At 47.4% G+C, this 16,620-nt stretch overlaps 1 protein-coding gene across 1 annotated transcript in view; it reads right to left on the bottom strand.

Annotated features, from left to right (window-relative positions):
* Nucleotides 1-1,586: 1,586 nt before the first annotated feature.
* The window catches only part of LOC129022326 (ankyrin repeat domain-containing protein 36C-like), a 120,889-nt gene continuing 105,855 nt past the window's right edge, over nucleotides 1,587-16,620 (bottom strand). Inside the window, exons 57-61 of the mRNA XM_054468443.2 lie at nucleotides 12,677-13,977; nucleotides 11,131-11,304; nucleotides 7,473-7,909; nucleotides 3,131-3,242; nucleotides 1,587-2,490 (exon numbers count right to left, since the gene is read on the bottom strand). The gene's annotated coding sequence lies outside the window, so the exon portion shown is untranslated. The remainder of the gene's footprint in view (nucleotides 2,491-3,130; nucleotides 3,243-7,472; nucleotides 7,910-11,130; nucleotides 11,305-12,676; nucleotides 13,978-16,620) is intronic.

The following is a 16,620-nucleotide window of genomic DNA, read 5'->3' on the forward strand; positions in this document are numbered from 1 at the left end:
CTTTTTTTCTGTAAATAATTAGTAAGACCAAGCTGTGCTAGAGATAAGACCTCCTTCAGTACTTAGTAATAAGGTAATCTTCCTTGGAATATAGCAATCTGTAAACAATCTAATCTCTGTAAGATGTGCCCCAGCCCTGTGTGGAAAATGTTGTAATGCTGCTAAAATCTCTGTGTCTGCCTATATAAGTGAAACCTTAACTTCTCCACTTTGGAATATTACCCCATTTATTTTGAGTCTAGAAGATAGTCCTAGGTGGCTATCTTCAAACTTTGTGATTGAACAAACGCTGCATAATCATATTGTCTGACTCTCATTTAAAATTGACATGTTGGTGACTACCAAGGAACTAAAAGCAGGCCTCCAGTGATCCACGTCACTTCTCTGACAACTATAGCCCTGGTACTAACATAAATGACTTTCATTCATCTGGCCTCACCAGAGTTCCAGGGCATCTCTGGTAAGGCCCCTGTCAGGTTCTAGTCTCTTGGCTTGGTTGAGATTCAGACTTTATTCAGGTACCACATGTTCCTAACTTGATGGACTTGAAATTAAAGCTCTGCTACAAGGTGGGAGTTTTATTTGTTATTCTACAGATTCTGTTTATCACAGATTCTTAGTTTTCACTTTTCTCTGAAGTTAAAGTTTTCCTTGGAATTATTCCTTAGAGTTTTTCAATCTTTTCTCTCATTTAAAATTTTGATCATGGAGAAAAACAGTTTCTCTTTGAAAAGATGAAGTAAATCTTTGTGACTTAAGTGAAAAATGTGTAATCTTTAAAACTGGGGAGATTCTGAAGCTTGGTTCAATTGCACTAGTGAAATGGAGGGATACCCACAGGAGAGGGTATCCACACCGTTACAAGTACTGGCAGGCATGCCACTGAATGGGCACAGTGACTGGATGTTTGTTGGCTATAGCTCCAGTGGAATGTCTTGGTTATGCAGCAGCAATCCATGGCCATGATTTACCCCCAGGATTGTTAGGACTGTGTTCTTTGGGTAATGGTTAGGCACAAAGTCAAATAGTTCATATTCTTTTGAAGCCTTCAGATCTTCCTCATTTATCATTTCATTGGATTTATTCTGTATTCCATTGATGTGATCATTTAGCTTCCATCTTTCTGCCACAAAAGGGTATTGAGGATGCAATTTGGCATGCAGAGGCCCTAACCAATTACACAAAAAAGGTCCTTAAGGATAGCTGTGTGGGTGTCTCATTATTAAACAACAAAGTTGTTCTTATGAGGCAGGCTGTATTAGACACACTCATGGCAGCCCAAGGGGAAACCTGCACTACCTTAAAAACTGAATGTGTGTCTATATTCCAAATGATCAGATAGCAACACTAAATTAATGGCTGATATGAAAACCCAAATACCTAACCTTTCAGAATCAACAGCTTCTCTAAATCATTGGCTAAACAGCTGGATTGGATCTTGGCAAACTTGATGGCAGAGCTGTTATTTATTACAGAAATTATAATCATTTGTTGTGTTTTGTCTTGTATTTTTTTTTCCCATTGCTGCTGTGGCATTTGTTCACAATGGAGTTGATGCACAAGTATAGTGACTAAAATAATGGTCACTCAGAGAATTGCATTAATTAAAGATGCAGCTGTGTAGCTTGACTCAGGCGCAAAATCACCTGGTACATATTGCTTTAAATACAGCCTATACTCCATTTGCCTTATAGCTTGATCAGTTCCCCAGCTGTGGGACATGACCCTCTAGGAATGAGCCTTCCTCTCAACACAGAACTACGTTCCTGAACATAAATGGAGCCAAAACAGTTTGAGTTCATTTACAAAACTTTCTTTGAAAGATCTTGATAAAAGGGGGGAAATGTGAAACTAAGTCATTCAAACTTAAAGCTGTTGGAACTTTAAATGATTCTGAGCCTTGAGAGGAGTGTGGCTATATGGCCTGAGTCACACGGTAGTTGCAGCTTCTGCCTTTTTTAAATTTTTCTGTAAATAATTTGGAAGACCACGTGGCACTAGAGATAAGATCCCCTTCAGATTATCACCCCTCCTCACAAAGTAATAAAGTAATCTTCCTTGGAATGTAGTGATCCGGAACCAATCAAATCTCTGTAATGTATGCACTGTCCCTGTATGGAAAATGTAATCCTGCTAAAATTTCTCTGTCAGTGCCTATGTAAGTAAACCTTTACTTTCCACTTGGAAATGCTGATCCCATTTGTTTGCAGGCTGTTTCCTGAGGGGTCATCCTCAATCTTTGTACTCAAACTTTATACTTAATTGTTAAGGTTGATGGAGGGGACAGCATGTCCAGGGAATAAGGCTGCCTCAAGAGCTCCTGAGGTGAAGAGGGCCTTGTCCCAGAGTCATGCACCTGCCTGCAGCTCAGGAGTGGCTCCAGGCCTGCGTCCAGCCTCAAAGATCCACTCCGCAGGTCCTGGGTTCTTGGCATCACTTCTTTTAGCATCACGCTGTGGGAGGCCTGGGGGTCCAGGGTTCTGCTGGGGTCTGAAGTAACAGGAAGGAAAGGTTCCCTTTCAGTCCCCTGCTGTCCAGAAGCACATCTCACCTCAGCCAGAATCCAAAAGGAACACTGGCCACTTCCAACTCCTCCCTGAGTGTCTGACATTAGAAAAGGCTGTGATATAAATGTGATGGAGAAATTGATAAACACTTAGAATCCCTGATGTGCCCCTGTAGCCTTCTCTGCCTCTGTGTACAGAGCAGCCTTCTCAGTGAAGGGCAGCAGAATGTATATTATCACCTCAAAGCATGCCATGCTGTCATATAGACTGTTTTGAGCTGAAGGCATTTGAGAAGAAGCAGATACAAGAGAAGCTCTTGGCCCTCCATTTGCCTAAAAGTAGGACATAAACTTATAAATGTATCCTCCCTTCCCCTCTCTACCTGGAAGGACAGAGGCAATCAATCACTAGAGACAGGTACACGCAGAGGAATCTACATAAGAAACTGCTAAAACTGGTCCTTATCTGCCATCCATTTCCTCACATATTTACCTTCCCTCAATTTACCCCCCTAGAAACTCAATGCCATTTTCCTTTGTTTTGTCACTTCTCTGAAAATTTAGTGTTCTCTTTTAAAGATGCTAAATAAGCCCAAGTTCTAACCACCCCCTTGAGTTACTCACCCTTGGGTGCCCCCATGGGTCTCCCAAATGCATGTGTTAGAAACTTCTGTTTGTTTTTCTCTTGTTGACATAGCTTTTGTTAGTCTCATTTACAGGGTCTCAGCTGGAAAGCCTAAAATGGGTTGAAGAGAAGGTCAATTTTCTTTCCCCACCTCAGGCTAGCTGTGTCCTTGATGGGGCCAAAGGCCGCGGTGTCAGGACCTCCTCACACTGCACTGATTTCAGGTCTGGGAGGGGAGACACTGCCCGGTGTGGTCACATGTACCTGCCATACTTTTGTACACAGTCCCTTATTACACTGTTAAGTTTTCAGTCTAGAACGTGCCAGCTGTTTCACGCTGGAACCCTGTTCTGTGCATTGCTATACTCTTCAGACTCCCCTTAGGCAAGTCAATTCTGATCTGTTTCCATGCCTTGAACGGAGAGGGCTGGGCCATCTCAGGGAGCCTTGGTGCCTCTGGAACTGCTTAGTCCATGAGCCACACCTGGGCTTTCTCTCCTAGCATCTTTTTCAAGAAACATCCTTCCCCATACCTCTGCCAGTTAGGAACCCACCCTTATTGTAAAGCCCATCTCAAATGATCCCCACTTCACAAACCCTTTGCTGATCCTTACGAACTTTAAATCTCTGGAACCTGGTCACTTGGATTCAGCATTTCTCGCCTTTTCTTATCATTGTTGGCACTCTCAGGCCTATTCCACCCGACTTGCTCATCTTCAAACCCTGCTCAATGACCCACATCAGATGGCCATCATTGTTTGTTGAATGGAATTATCCTCAGATGGTAGCTCATGGAACTGGCTGGAGAAAGTGTTTGCTCAGGATCCACAACATTCAGGGCAGAGTGTGGTCTAGAATCTGGAGACCCAGATTCTTAACTCTCCTTACCTCAAGGCTCTCTCCCTGCCTACGGGACACTTTAGTTACTTGTGTACACTTTCTGAGCCTCTTAAACAAAACAAACAAACAAAAAACTAACAACAGAGGTGTTTCTGGGAGGGAGGACTGACCATGGCTTTAGTGGAGGGTTGGAGGGGCGGCCTGAGCAGGTGAGCAGTACAGGGTGGGCTGTGAGAATCTGACCCTCTGAGCTGAAATCTCAGCAACTTCACCCTCAGTTTCTTCATCTTTAAATGAAGCTAGTGATAGTACATACTTGACAGAGTTATTGTGAGAACTGAATTAGATAGCAGATAAAGTGCTTATCTTAGTACTTTGTATTTAATAAATACAAGCAGTCAATAATTGTTACCACTTACTGTCATTAAACGGGAATGAAGGAAAAAGAGACCATGCCTCTAAACATTCATAGAACTCAATCAACATAAACAAACAAATCCATCTTAGCCTCTGGGTAAACTTAGAGGAAGGACAAAGAGATCCCTTGGTTATACCCCAGAAGAGATGGCATGTAGATGAAGAAAATTAGATGGGATGTGAAGTCTGGAGTCCAGTAGCCTGAATGTGGCCTTGTTCCCATGGGTGGGAATAATTTCTCTAAATGACATGAGTCCTAATGAGTTACTCAAGTCACTGGACCCTGTGGCTAACCAGGTGGGCATGACAATGGGGGACTGTGGAAGCAGGGACCCCTGGAATCTTGTAGCTGGATTTGAATGGATTAAGGTGTTAAATCGGGTTTTGGGTATAAGATTGTCACTGCCAGGGAGCTGAGGTCACCCCTAGGGACACATCTGCTGCTGTGGCAGTTTGTCTGGTTCCTGCCCCCACCTTGTGCTTTGGTACTCCTCATTGGAGGGTGCAGGCTGGGCCATCAGGAGCACATCCCGCTGGCAGCTAGCTGGAGAGAGGCTGTTCACCAAGCTGACCAGAGGCCTCGGAAGAACAGCCAGCCAGTCCTGTAATTTCCCTTCTAGGTTTTGGGCCCAGAAAAGAACAGTGATGGAAAGATGAGGGCAGCATTGCTAAAGCAATGAAGGCACACGACCTGATCTGAGCTTGGGATTCCTGTGACCTAGTTCCTGACCATCAGGTGCTCCTGGGGCCACAGGCAACTGCCTGGTGAGAGTTAAGACCTGATGTGGGCTGTGATCTTGGCCCCTCAGAGATACATGCCACCTTGGTGTTATTCTGCACTGTTCACTGTAGGGCACTAGCACGTGGCCTGTGTGTGGCCCTGACAGGCTCAGGCAGGGGTTCCTGAACAGAGGCCCTCTGTGCCTGCCTTTCCTTCCAAATGCTGCTCTGAGGGCAAGATTAATGAATCCCACTGCCCACCTGAGCTCTGTGTGGTGGGTCAGAAGACCAAGCAGTGGACTGGGGAGACAATCTCACACAGGAGAATGGGACAACCTCAATATGTTCATCTCACCCAGCCACAGACCTCCCCAACCCAATGTTCACGTCACTCCCCTGCTTTTGAAGCCTTGTGTGTGGTTGTGTGTGTGCCTCTCACCTTCTATTTTTCCCTCTATTTCCAGAGCCCATTTCCATCTCCCTCTTGCACTGGGACACTCACCGTCCTGTGCTAAACACATGTGGATAGAACCCTGTGGGACACATGCTTTGCATATGAATGCTTTGGTTTTTATACATCTTTCTTCCCTTCCTACATGTTATCCTGTTCTTTACTTTTCTTTTTTTAACTCAAAAATGTTTACAGACCCACCCATCTTTCATTTACACATCCCCTGTGCCCCTTCCTGCTATTCTGACCCTTCCTTCTATGGGCCACACTTTCTCGCACCCCAGGCACCCCCAGCCACCCACACCTGATGGCAGCCATGCCAGGCACAGTCTTCTGGGGCCCCACAGTGAGATTTTTGAAATAGCCACTCAGAGTAGTTTTTCTGAGTTATAGGATAATTTCACCAAAGTGTTTATTAATTGCTTTATTCTTATTAATTTTATAAGAGTTTCATCCCATCCTTTCTTTCTCTTTTAAAAAAAAAAGTCCCTTTCTAAGAAAAAAACTTAACCTGCCTTGCAGTTAGTGATAGCTTGGGAGGAATGCAAGGCTTCGTGCAGCCTTGCAACCAGCTTCCAATCAGGAAGCAAAGGGGAATCTTCGGGACATAGAGGTTTTTTTTGTTTTGTTTTGTTTTTGGTTTTTTTTGTTGTTTGTTTGTTTTTTGAGACAGGCTCTGTCACCCAGGCTAGTGCGCAGTGGCATGATCTTGGCTCACTGCAACCTCTGCCTCCACCTCCCAGGTTAAAGCAATCCTCCCACCTCAGCCTCCAGAATAGCTGGGATTACAGGCATGCATTATCACACCTGGCTAATTTTTGTATTTTTAGTAGAGACGGGGTTTCACCATGTTGGCCAGGCTGATCTCTAACTCCTGACCTCAGGTGATCCATCAGCCTTGGCCTCCCAAAGTGTTGGGATTACAGGTGTGAGCCACCATGACCAGCCTGGGACATAGAGTTTTTAGCTTAGTCTCAGGCAAGGTTCAGAAGAAGGTGGTTTTCTTGGCCCCTTCCTTCTCACAGTCACTTGGCCAGGTGTCCTAGCTCACCAGTGTACTAACCAGAAGATGGAGAAGAACTGGCCTACAGTGAAGATCAAGGAAGGCTCAACCCATGCTCTGCAGCGTGGGGTGAGGACAGCAGGGTTTCTGGCCTCTGTCTGACCTGCTCCTCAGCTCCCCACCAACTGGGCCCACAGGGCCTTGGAGGGCCCCTTATCCAGGGATATGGTCACAAAAAAGTGACACATTTTCAAGAAACCCACCCCTTTCTGGAGCATGACCTTCATGAAGGACAAGTGGGGTGGGACCCTAGCCCGGCCTACCCAGTCTGCCTCCCCGGAAGGGCCAGGAACTCCATGGCAGGCCTGCGGCTCTTGGAACTGGAGCCTCAGTGGCTGGGCAGAGCAGCCGCTGACCTTGGTTGGTAAGCCCCTTTATTCCCTTCCAGCTGGAGAGGAGAGGGTGTAGCTGGGACTGGGCTTCTGGCAGGATGGTGTTTGGTTCTGTCAGCTTCTATAAGCTTCAGTTCCTCAAGTATAAAATGGAGATGGTGATAATTTCATTCACAGGTTTCCTGTGACAACTGAATTGGTTCAGTGAGGCAATACCTGTCCTGTGTGTATAAAACAGCTCCTCAGGGGCTGTGGAGGGACACAGTAGGGAGTCCCAGAATCCCTATTCCCTGCAGGAGGGGTGAGGCCAGCTCCCTGTCACCATCTGCCTGAAGCCATATGTGCTCTTCTCCCAGCGGGAGCGTCTCCACCCCCTCTAAATGCTGGCAAGACAACGTTGCTGTGCCCCCTATTATCTTGATTACTGGGCAATTTACTCCCCAGGCATGCAAATCACTTCCTAGTTCATGCTAGGAGTTTTCACCTGCTGTCCTCCCAACCCAGGCCCCTACCCTCACCTGGAGGGGGCTGCTGGCACTCCCTTTGAGAAGCTGCAGTGTGGCTGCCCCATAGTTCCTGGCTTTGCCCAGTGTCTGCCCTGGCAATGGCTTTGGGATCTGTCTCAGGGTCTCCACCCCTGCCCAGAGCTTGCAGCTCAGTCCTGCTGAGGCCCTGCAGAAAGTCCTGGAAGAACCAGGGTCACCCTCTTAGCTGTGGGTGTCCTTCTTGGCTCAGCAGTATCCAGAAGGGGTGGGTGGCTGCTCCCCAGGTGGCAGTCTGGGGATGGGGGCTGACCAGGAGTCCCTGGAGCTGCTGGGCAGTGGCCCTGTAGAAGGCCAGGGCATCACTCCTGTGCTTGCTCAGCTGGGATGCAACATGCAGGTTCTGGTCCTCAAGCTTGTCGTAGAGTGTGCGGATGATGAAGTCCTCCAGGGTCTGGGACAGGAGCGGCTCCCTGCAGGAAGAGGCCTTGGATTGAGACTTCAGGATGAGGAGGCCTTGGATTGAGACTTCAGGATGAGGAGACCTTGGGCCAAGAGGTGCACTCAGCAGCTTTCCTCTTTCCCACAGGGCTTTGAAGGAAGAATGGGCAGGTGGAGGAGGTGGGATGCCCACCTGCAGGAGGGGCCAGCTCTGGGGAGGGAGCCAGCACTGGGGGGTGAAGGTGGGAGGAGGCTTGATGGAGGCAGAGGAAGAAGGAGGCCTCTAGGTATAGGAGGTGGCAGGATGGGCACGACACCAGAGCTGGGTGGCAGCACTGCCTCACGCTTTGCTGAGAGTGAGTCTCCCTGTCTTCAACCTTGCTGGGGAGGCTGTTTGCTGGGTCCTCCTAGGCCTTGTCTGATGGCCTTTCCCTGCTTTCCCCTCCACCTGAGTTCACCTCACTGTCTACCCATTCTCATACATAGCAAAATGACAAAAATAAGTCCCTCCTTATCATAACTACCTTAAATGTAAATAGATTGAAGTCTCCAATAAAAAGAGATTGACAGAATGGATAAGAACACATGATCCAACAAATGATCATAAAAACACATGATCAGCTTTGTAGATTTGCTATCTACAAAGTCTCACTTTACATTCAAAGACACAACTAGATTGAAAGTGAACAGACAAAGATATTCCATGAAAAGAGTAACCAAAAGAGAGCAGGGATAGTTATATTAGTATTACACAAAATAAACTTTAAATTAAAAGAGTTTACAAGAGACAAAGAAGTACACTATATATATATTAATACTAATAAAAGGTTCAATGCAGCAGGGATATGCTTGATACGTCATGATATGCATGACGCACTGAATGACAGCCCACTAAAATATGCAAAGTAAAAACTGCCAGAATTGAAGGGAGAAATAGTTCTACAATAATGGTTGGAGACTGCAATATCCACTTATTTATGTATTTAATTTTACTTTAATTTCTGGGATACATGTGTAGAAAGTGCAGGCTTCTTACATAGGTATACATGTGCCACGGTGGTTTGCTTCACCTATCAACTCATCATCTAGGTTTTAAGCCCTGCAGGCATTAGGTGTTTGTCCTAATGCTCTTCCTCTCCTTGTCCCCCCACCCCCTAACAGGCCCTGGTGCGTGATGTTCCCCTCTGTGTGTCCATGTGTTCTCATTGTTCAACTCCCACTTTTGAGTGATAACATGCGGTGTTTGGTTTTCTCTGCCTGTGTTAGTTTGCTGAGAATGATGGCTTCCAGCTTCATCCATGTCCCTGCAAAGGACATGAATTCATTCTTTTTTATGACTGCATGGTATTCCATGGTGTATATATACCCACTTCTTAATAATAGAACAACCAGACAACATGTAAGTAAGGAAATAGGGGACTTAAACACACAATAAACCAGCTAGATCTAACAGACATATAGAAAACATTACCCAACAAAAACAGCGTGCATATTTTTCTAAAGTGCTTATGGGATGTTTTCCAGGATAGAGCATATGTTAGGCCACAAATTAAGTCTCAGTAAATTTAAAAAGATGGATATCATAAAAAGTATCTTCTTTAACCACAGTGGGATGAAGCTAGAAATTAGTAATTGAAGAAAAACTAAAAAATCCAAGAACTTTTGGAAATTAAACAACACATTTTTAAACAACCAGTGGATCAAAGAAGCAATCATAGGGGAAATTAGAAAAGAATTAGAGATGACTGAACATAAAAAAGCACCACCTACCAACCCAAGGGGTAAAATGTGTACCTATAAATATTTGTATCAAAAAACAAAAAAATCTCTCTATGAACAACCTAACTTTACAACTTAAGAAACTAGAAAAAGAGGAACAAACTTAACTCAAAGCTAGCAGAAGGAAGGAAATAACAAAGATTACAGCAGAGATAAACACAAAAAATAGAGAAAATCAAAAGTTGTTTCTTGGGAGAGATGAACAAAATTGACATATTTTTAGCTAGATGAACTAAGAAAAAAAGGAGATTCAGTTTACTAAAATCAGAAGTGAAAATGTGGACAAGTCTACAAAAATAAAATAGGACTATAAGAGTACTATGAACAATTGTATGCCAACAAATTAAGACAACCTAGATGAAATGGGCAAGTTCCTGGAAACACAAAACCCACCATGACTAAATCATGAAGAAAGAGAAAATCTGAATAGACCTATAACTGGTAAAAGGATTGAGAGTCCAGAAATAACCCATTCCAGATACAGTCGAATCACTTTTGACAAGGAACCCAAGACCCTTCAGGGGGAAGAAGGACAGTCTTTTCAATAAATTGTGCTCAGAGAACTAGATATCCACATGTGAAAGAATGAAGTTGGACTCTTTCCTAATACCACACACAAAAATTAACTAAAATGGATCAAACACCTAAATGTATGACCTAAAACAATAACATTCTTAGAAGAAAACACAGGACAAAAACATCACAATATTGGATTTGGCAACGAATTTTTGAATTCAATACCAAAGGCACAGGCAATAAAAGAAAAAATATGCAAACTGAATTTCATGACTTAAAAAACATTTCATGCATCAAAAACCACCATAAACAGAGTAAAAAGGCAACACAGAACCACAGAAAATATTGTCTATTGTCAAATCATGTATGTGATAAATAGAGAACTCTTGAAAGTCAACAACAACAACCACAAAAACCAAGCAACTTAATTCAAAACTGGACAAAGAACTCCAATAGATATTTCTCAAAAGAAGATATACAAATGGCCAATAAGCACATAAAAAGATGCTCAATATGACTAATCATTAGGGAAGAATGCAAATCAAAACTACAAAAAGATATCAATGTATACGCCCCCAGTAGGATACCTACTATCTAGTAAAAGGAAAATAACAAGTATTGTTGAGGAGGGGTTGGCTGCACACCAGCATGGTACCTGTGCCCCAGCTCATGGCCTTCTCGGAGTCAGCTCCTTCCCCAGATCCCCAAGGGCCAAGGTCTTCATAGAATGGGAGGCTGAAAGGAAGAACCAGCCTCAGTGCCTAGACATGAGCTGCAGTGCTGAACCCCATGTGGAGCCCACATCACAGGTTAACTCTAAAGGGCATCTGTCCCAAGTCCACAGGGACAGGGGAAGCTTGGCCAGTGCCCGGGCTCCTGGAGAGTGGCCAGACCCGCCACAGCAGTCCCCGGGCTGGCCAGGGCTGGGCCTGGTGTGTGGGGGGCAGGGGGGACTCACCTGTCCCTGAGGATCACATACTCAGCAGGCACTTGAGGCTGTCCCAGGCTTCTCCACTGAGGCTTCCAAGCCTGCATGGGGCAGGCATGGAGCAGGCGTGGGGCAGGGAGGGACTCAGCAGGAGGTCCAGGCCCATCAACAGCACAGTTGCCAAGCCAACAGCCAGCAGCACCCCTGGAAGGTGGGCGGGAGAGGGGAATGGGGCTACTTGGTGGCCACTCAGAGCCCCTCCAGGCTGCCTGGGAACGTGAGAACCGCTATTTTGCATTTGCCTCAGTGGCCCTGGCCTCTGCCCTGCTGCCCTTACGGTTGAACTCTTCACGCTCCTTTCCTGCCTCTGGGCCATTAGTCTCCCCCTGGGAGGCCCTCCCCACTACCCTGTGCCCTTCTGTGTGAGGACCCTCCTGGGACAGCCCCACATGAGGCCTGCGCTCTGAGTGTATGTGTGCATGCATGCATGTATGCAAGCATGTGTGTGTGTGTGTGAAAGAAAGAGCTGCTGCCCTTTGCCCAGTGCTCTGAGTCTTAGCCGTCAGAGGGCTGTGTCCTTTCTGCCCACTGGGCAGGCCCAAGCCTAAAGAGCTCAGTGCGGATTGCTGACCTCTGGAGAAAAGAAGGAAAGAAGATGGGAAACCCACACTGGGGGCTAGTCTAGGATGTCTGTGATCCTGTGACTCCACTCAGGGACCCTGTCCACTGGGGCAGCTTCCAGGACCAATGGAGCATGAGAAGTGGGGGGAGGGGAGGGAAGAAAGGAGGCCCCAAATGGAGAAAATTTTTGCCTGCAAATGAAGTCCCAGGTCAAGGACAAGCTGCACCATGCCACTGTCACTGTCATCATATCTGGAGTTTGGTGGCTACACCCAGAGCCTCAGACAGGGCTGACACACACTAGGGTCCCAGGAACTTGGACAGGGCTGACACTCAGGGCCCTGTGGCATGGCACTCCTCCCTGCCTGCTCAAGTCCTGGCTGCTATGTCCTGTCAATCAGTACCTGTGATCACTGCCCAGTCTGGGCCCAGGTTTGGCAGCCTGTGCCTGAGGACGCTTTGCCTGCCCAGCTGATATGGGGATGAGGGCTGCACAGGGGACAGGCCAGGACTACAGGCCACCCCCTCCTCCTTCACCAGCACCACGGCCAGGCTCTCTGGCTGCCCATTGTCTTGAAACATGTATGTGCCTGGATCTAGGAACTGGTGGGCAAATCTGAGGAGCAGAGATCAGGAGTCAGAATGTGAAGGTTCACCTGCAGTGGGCCACTCACACCAAGCCAAGTCTCAATGTCTCCCTGCATATGGAACAACGTGATCCAGGGAAGCTGCCATGACCCCTGCTAGGCACCAGGAGGCCCTGCCTGCCAACCTCCCCTCTGCCCTGTAAACAGGAGGCCTCTCCTGCCCCTGGGCTCTGGCCTGGCCACCTGCATGGTCTGCAGTCTCCTGTGTTCTCCTATTGGCCTGTTGAGGGAGAGGCTGTGAGTCACATGGAGGAACTTCACCCCTTTCCCTCCCACCTCCCAAACTCCAGGGAGCTCAGCTGTGTTACCTTGAGAAGTTGAGGTGAGTCTCTCGCACCAGGTGGCTGAGTCTGCGGAAGGCCCCGGAGTCCCAGTGGAGGTTGCTGTTGAACACATGCTGCTTCTGGTACATGGGGTAGTGGCTGGCCGAGCGGTCTGGGGGATGAATGCAGGGCTGGGCTAGGTTCCAGAGCCCATCCCAGCCCCACTCCTGAGCAACCCAGGTCCAGGGACGGACCCAGTATCTGTCCTCAGAAGAGTGAGGGGAACTGAGGTATGCTTCCCATGAGATGACACGATTCACCCTGTCATGCCTGTGATGGTGCATTTAATGATCTTGGTGCCAGGGCAAGCCTTCCTCCCTCTGCCTACAGAGGCCACTGGCACACAGAGAGCATGCTCTCAGCAGAGCCACCAGGCATCACGCCTTTCATGGTGATCATGGTCAATGCCCTGGCCTTCTCCTTTGTTTGTGTCCTCTCTTATTTCCTTGAGCAGTGGCTTGTAGTTCTCCATGAAGAGGTTCTTCACACCCCTCCTTAGCTATATTCCTAGGTATTTTATTCTCTTTGTAACAATTGTGAAAGGGAGGCTTTGTGCAGGGTCTTTATTTGAAGCTGACTTCTCATTTCTGGTTTCAGAGGGGAGTATATTAGTAAGGTATTTTTGGTGCTGAAGCTTTGGGATGTGATCCAGTAGGTGGCACTTGAGCTTACTGGTCAGTTAGTAGACTCTTGCTTGGTCATGTGGCTCCCCTACGTTTCCTCACAGTTTGCAGCCATGTTCCCTCTCAATGATCTGAAAATGTACTTCTCTCCCCCTTGAGTGCTGGCTGTAGATCATGGCTTGGCACTCCTAGGCTGCCCACTGCAGCCTAGGAGCAATCTCAGTGTTTATGTTTCTTCCCTAACTTTGAGGCAGAAGAGGAAGGGACATTAGTAGTGGTTGTAGCCAAGGGTCTTTTGTTTGTCTCCTCAGGGTTTCATCCCCGGAGAGATACAGGTCAAGCAACTGTTCATTGCAATCAGCCCAGGATGGAGAATTTGTGCTGTCGGGGCCAATCCAGGGGTTCCCTGTCTGTTATGAGCAGTGGGGAGTGTGTAGAACCCATGGGAGATGGGCTTGGGTCAATTAAAGCTTGTTGAAGGTGTAGATAAGGGTGTTAGCTCCTTCATCAGTCTGAGGGTAGCAAGGACGGTTCCACTGCAGAAGCAGTGGCAGAGAGGCTTTCAGTTGCCCCTGGAGGCTCTGTCCAGGGAGTGGCTGAGTTGCTACTGGCTCGACAGCTCTGGTAGGGGGGTTAGGTAGAAGTCCAGCCTGCAAGACTTGCCTAGTGAGAAGATATAGGAATGGGAACCCAGGTAACAGTCTGGCCACTTTTCCATAGGGCTGCTGCAGTATGCCCAGGGCCCACTCCAGTCTCTAGTAGCCTCAGATTTTCCAGTACCTGGAGTTATCATCAGTGAAGGCTGTGAAACAGCAAAGATGGCAGCCTACTGCTCTCTTTGGAAGCTTTGCCCTAGGAAGGTATGAATGAACTTGTTGCTGGCCCAAACACACCTTTAGGAGGTGGCTGGAGACCCCAGTTGGGAGGTTTTGCCCAGTGAGGAGGAATGACATTGGGCAAGTGTTTAAAAAGCAGTCTGGCCACATTTTTATAGAGCTGCTGTGCTATGCTGAGGGTCCACATCACCCCTGGTCTCCTTGGACACTCCAAAGACTGAAGGTTGAAGTGGCTAAGTTGCAAAAACAGCAAAGATGGTGGCCTGCCCCTCCATCACGGAGCTCCAGCCCAGAAAAAATTGAAATCTCTGTCAGCAGGAGAACACCAGTGGGGTTGGTTGGTGGCCCCAGTTGGGAAGTCCCAAACAGTGAGGAGGAATCAATCAGGGACCTGCTTAAAGAAGCAGTCTGGCTATGCTTTTGTATGGCAGCTTGGGGGCTATATCCACCCTAAGTCAGCTGGGACACTAAAGCCCAAAGGCTGGAATGGCTAAGTTGCCAAAACATCAAATATGGCGGCCCATCCCTCCCTCAGGGCACTCCATCTCAGGGAGAATTCAAATCTCTGTCAGCCCGAGAATACCAGAGTGGGCAGCTAGAGGCCCTGGTTGGGAGGTCCTGCCCAGTGAGGAGGAATGGGATTGGGGACCTTCTTAAAGCAGCAGTCTGGCCATATTTTGGTAGAGTAGCACTGTGCTGTGCTGGTGGATCCCTCTGCCCCTGGTCCACTGAGACTTTCCAAATCCCAAAGGCTGGATCAGCTAAGTTGCCCAAACAGCAAAGATGGTGGCCTGTCCCTTCTCTCAGGAGCTCCGTCTCGGGGAGGCTCAACACTGTTGCTGGTGGCTGGCTGGAATTCCAAGCCAGTGGCTCTTATCCTGTGAGGTGCTGTGGAAGTGGGGCCTGCAGGCTGTTGCTGCTCAGCTCCCTGAATTCAGCCTCTTCCCTAGGGATATGTATGAGGGTCTAACCTCCCACTTTGCCAGAGTTGCAGCTACTTTTGCAGGAAAGCCCAGGTACCTAAGCCTCCCAGGTCTCCATGTGTGCCTGAGTGGCTACTGTGCCAAGATTCCATGTAGCTCCATCAGACTGAAGGCCCTGGTAAAGTTGGTTCATGAGATCTCCTGACCCAAGGATTGCAAAGATCGATGGGAAAAGCATGGGTTTCCAGGGTCACACATTCACTCACTGCTTCCCTGGGTGAGGGAAGTTCCCCTGGCTCTGTGGTACTCCCAGGTGTGCTGTCATTTTGCCTTTTCTTCATTCTCCCTGGGTCAAGTTGTTTCCTTGGTTAGTCCCAATATGAACACCTGGATGTTTCAGTTGAAGGTGCAGTATTGACTCTCCCCTTGTGTTCCTCTCTGTGAGAGCCAAACACACTAGCTGCTTCAACTCGGCCACCTTGGCCAGCCCACTGCCCCCTCACTGCTATATTTTTACATATAACATTTACAACTCTATAAAGTACTTCATTATACTCATTTTACAGGTGAAGATATTTTAGACACACAAAGACTGAATAAGATCTAAGTCCTTTCCTTATAAGATGCAAAATCTGGAATTGACAATGTACATAACCGCTATGTGTCTCAAACTTAAGACGTAATTAGGCATTTCTAAAGCTCCACACTTTTCAAATGTTCAAATATTTTGTTAGAGTTTTAAAGAATGATTTACTTAAAAAATATGATTATGGGGGTGTGTGGCCAAGATGACTGACTAGAAGTGGCTAGGGTGCGTGGCTCTCATGGAGAGGAATGAAAGGGGCAAGTCAATACAGCACCTTCAACTGAAACAACCAGGTACTCGCATTACTCACATAATCAAGGAAACAACTCCAGCCAGCCACCAGCAACAGTGTTTTACCTACCTGAGACTGAGTTCCTATGGGACAGGGCAGGCCACCATCTTTGTTGTTTGGGTAACTTAGACATTCCAGCCTGTTGGGATTTTGAAAACCCAAACCAACTGAGGGCAGAAGGGATCCCCCACACAGCACAGCTGCTCTACCAAAATGTGGCCAGACTGCCTCCTTATGTGGGTCCCCAATCCATCCTTCTCACTGGGTGGGACCTCCCAACTAGGGCCTACAGCTACTCCTGCAGGTGCTCTCAGGCTGACTGAGATTTGATTTCTCCCTGGGATGAGTTCCCTGGGGAAGAAGGGGGCTGCCATCTTTGCTGTTTGGGTGACTCAGCTATACCAGTCTGTGGGCTTTGGAGAGTCCAAAGTGACTGCGGTGGAGGGGATCCCCAGAACAGCACAACTGCTCTACCAAATCATGGCAAGATTCTTTAAGTATATCCCTGATCCATTCCTCATTGGGTGAGACCTCCAAAGTGGGGCTTCTACCCCTTAGTTCTAGAGTTGACAGAGATTTACATTCTCCCTCAGATAGAGTTGTCAAGGTCCTGCCAATTAAGAAGGAATGGGTCAGGAACCTGCTAAAAGAATCTGCCTGACCAAGATT

The sequence above is a fragment of the Pongo pygmaeus genome, chromosome 22, assembly GCF_028885625.2.
Source record: "Pongo pygmaeus isolate AG05252 chromosome 22, NHGRI_mPonPyg2-v2.0_pri, whole genome shotgun sequence".
NCBI classification, from domain to species: Eukaryota; Metazoa; Chordata; class Mammalia; order Primates; family Hominidae; genus Pongo; species Pongo pygmaeus.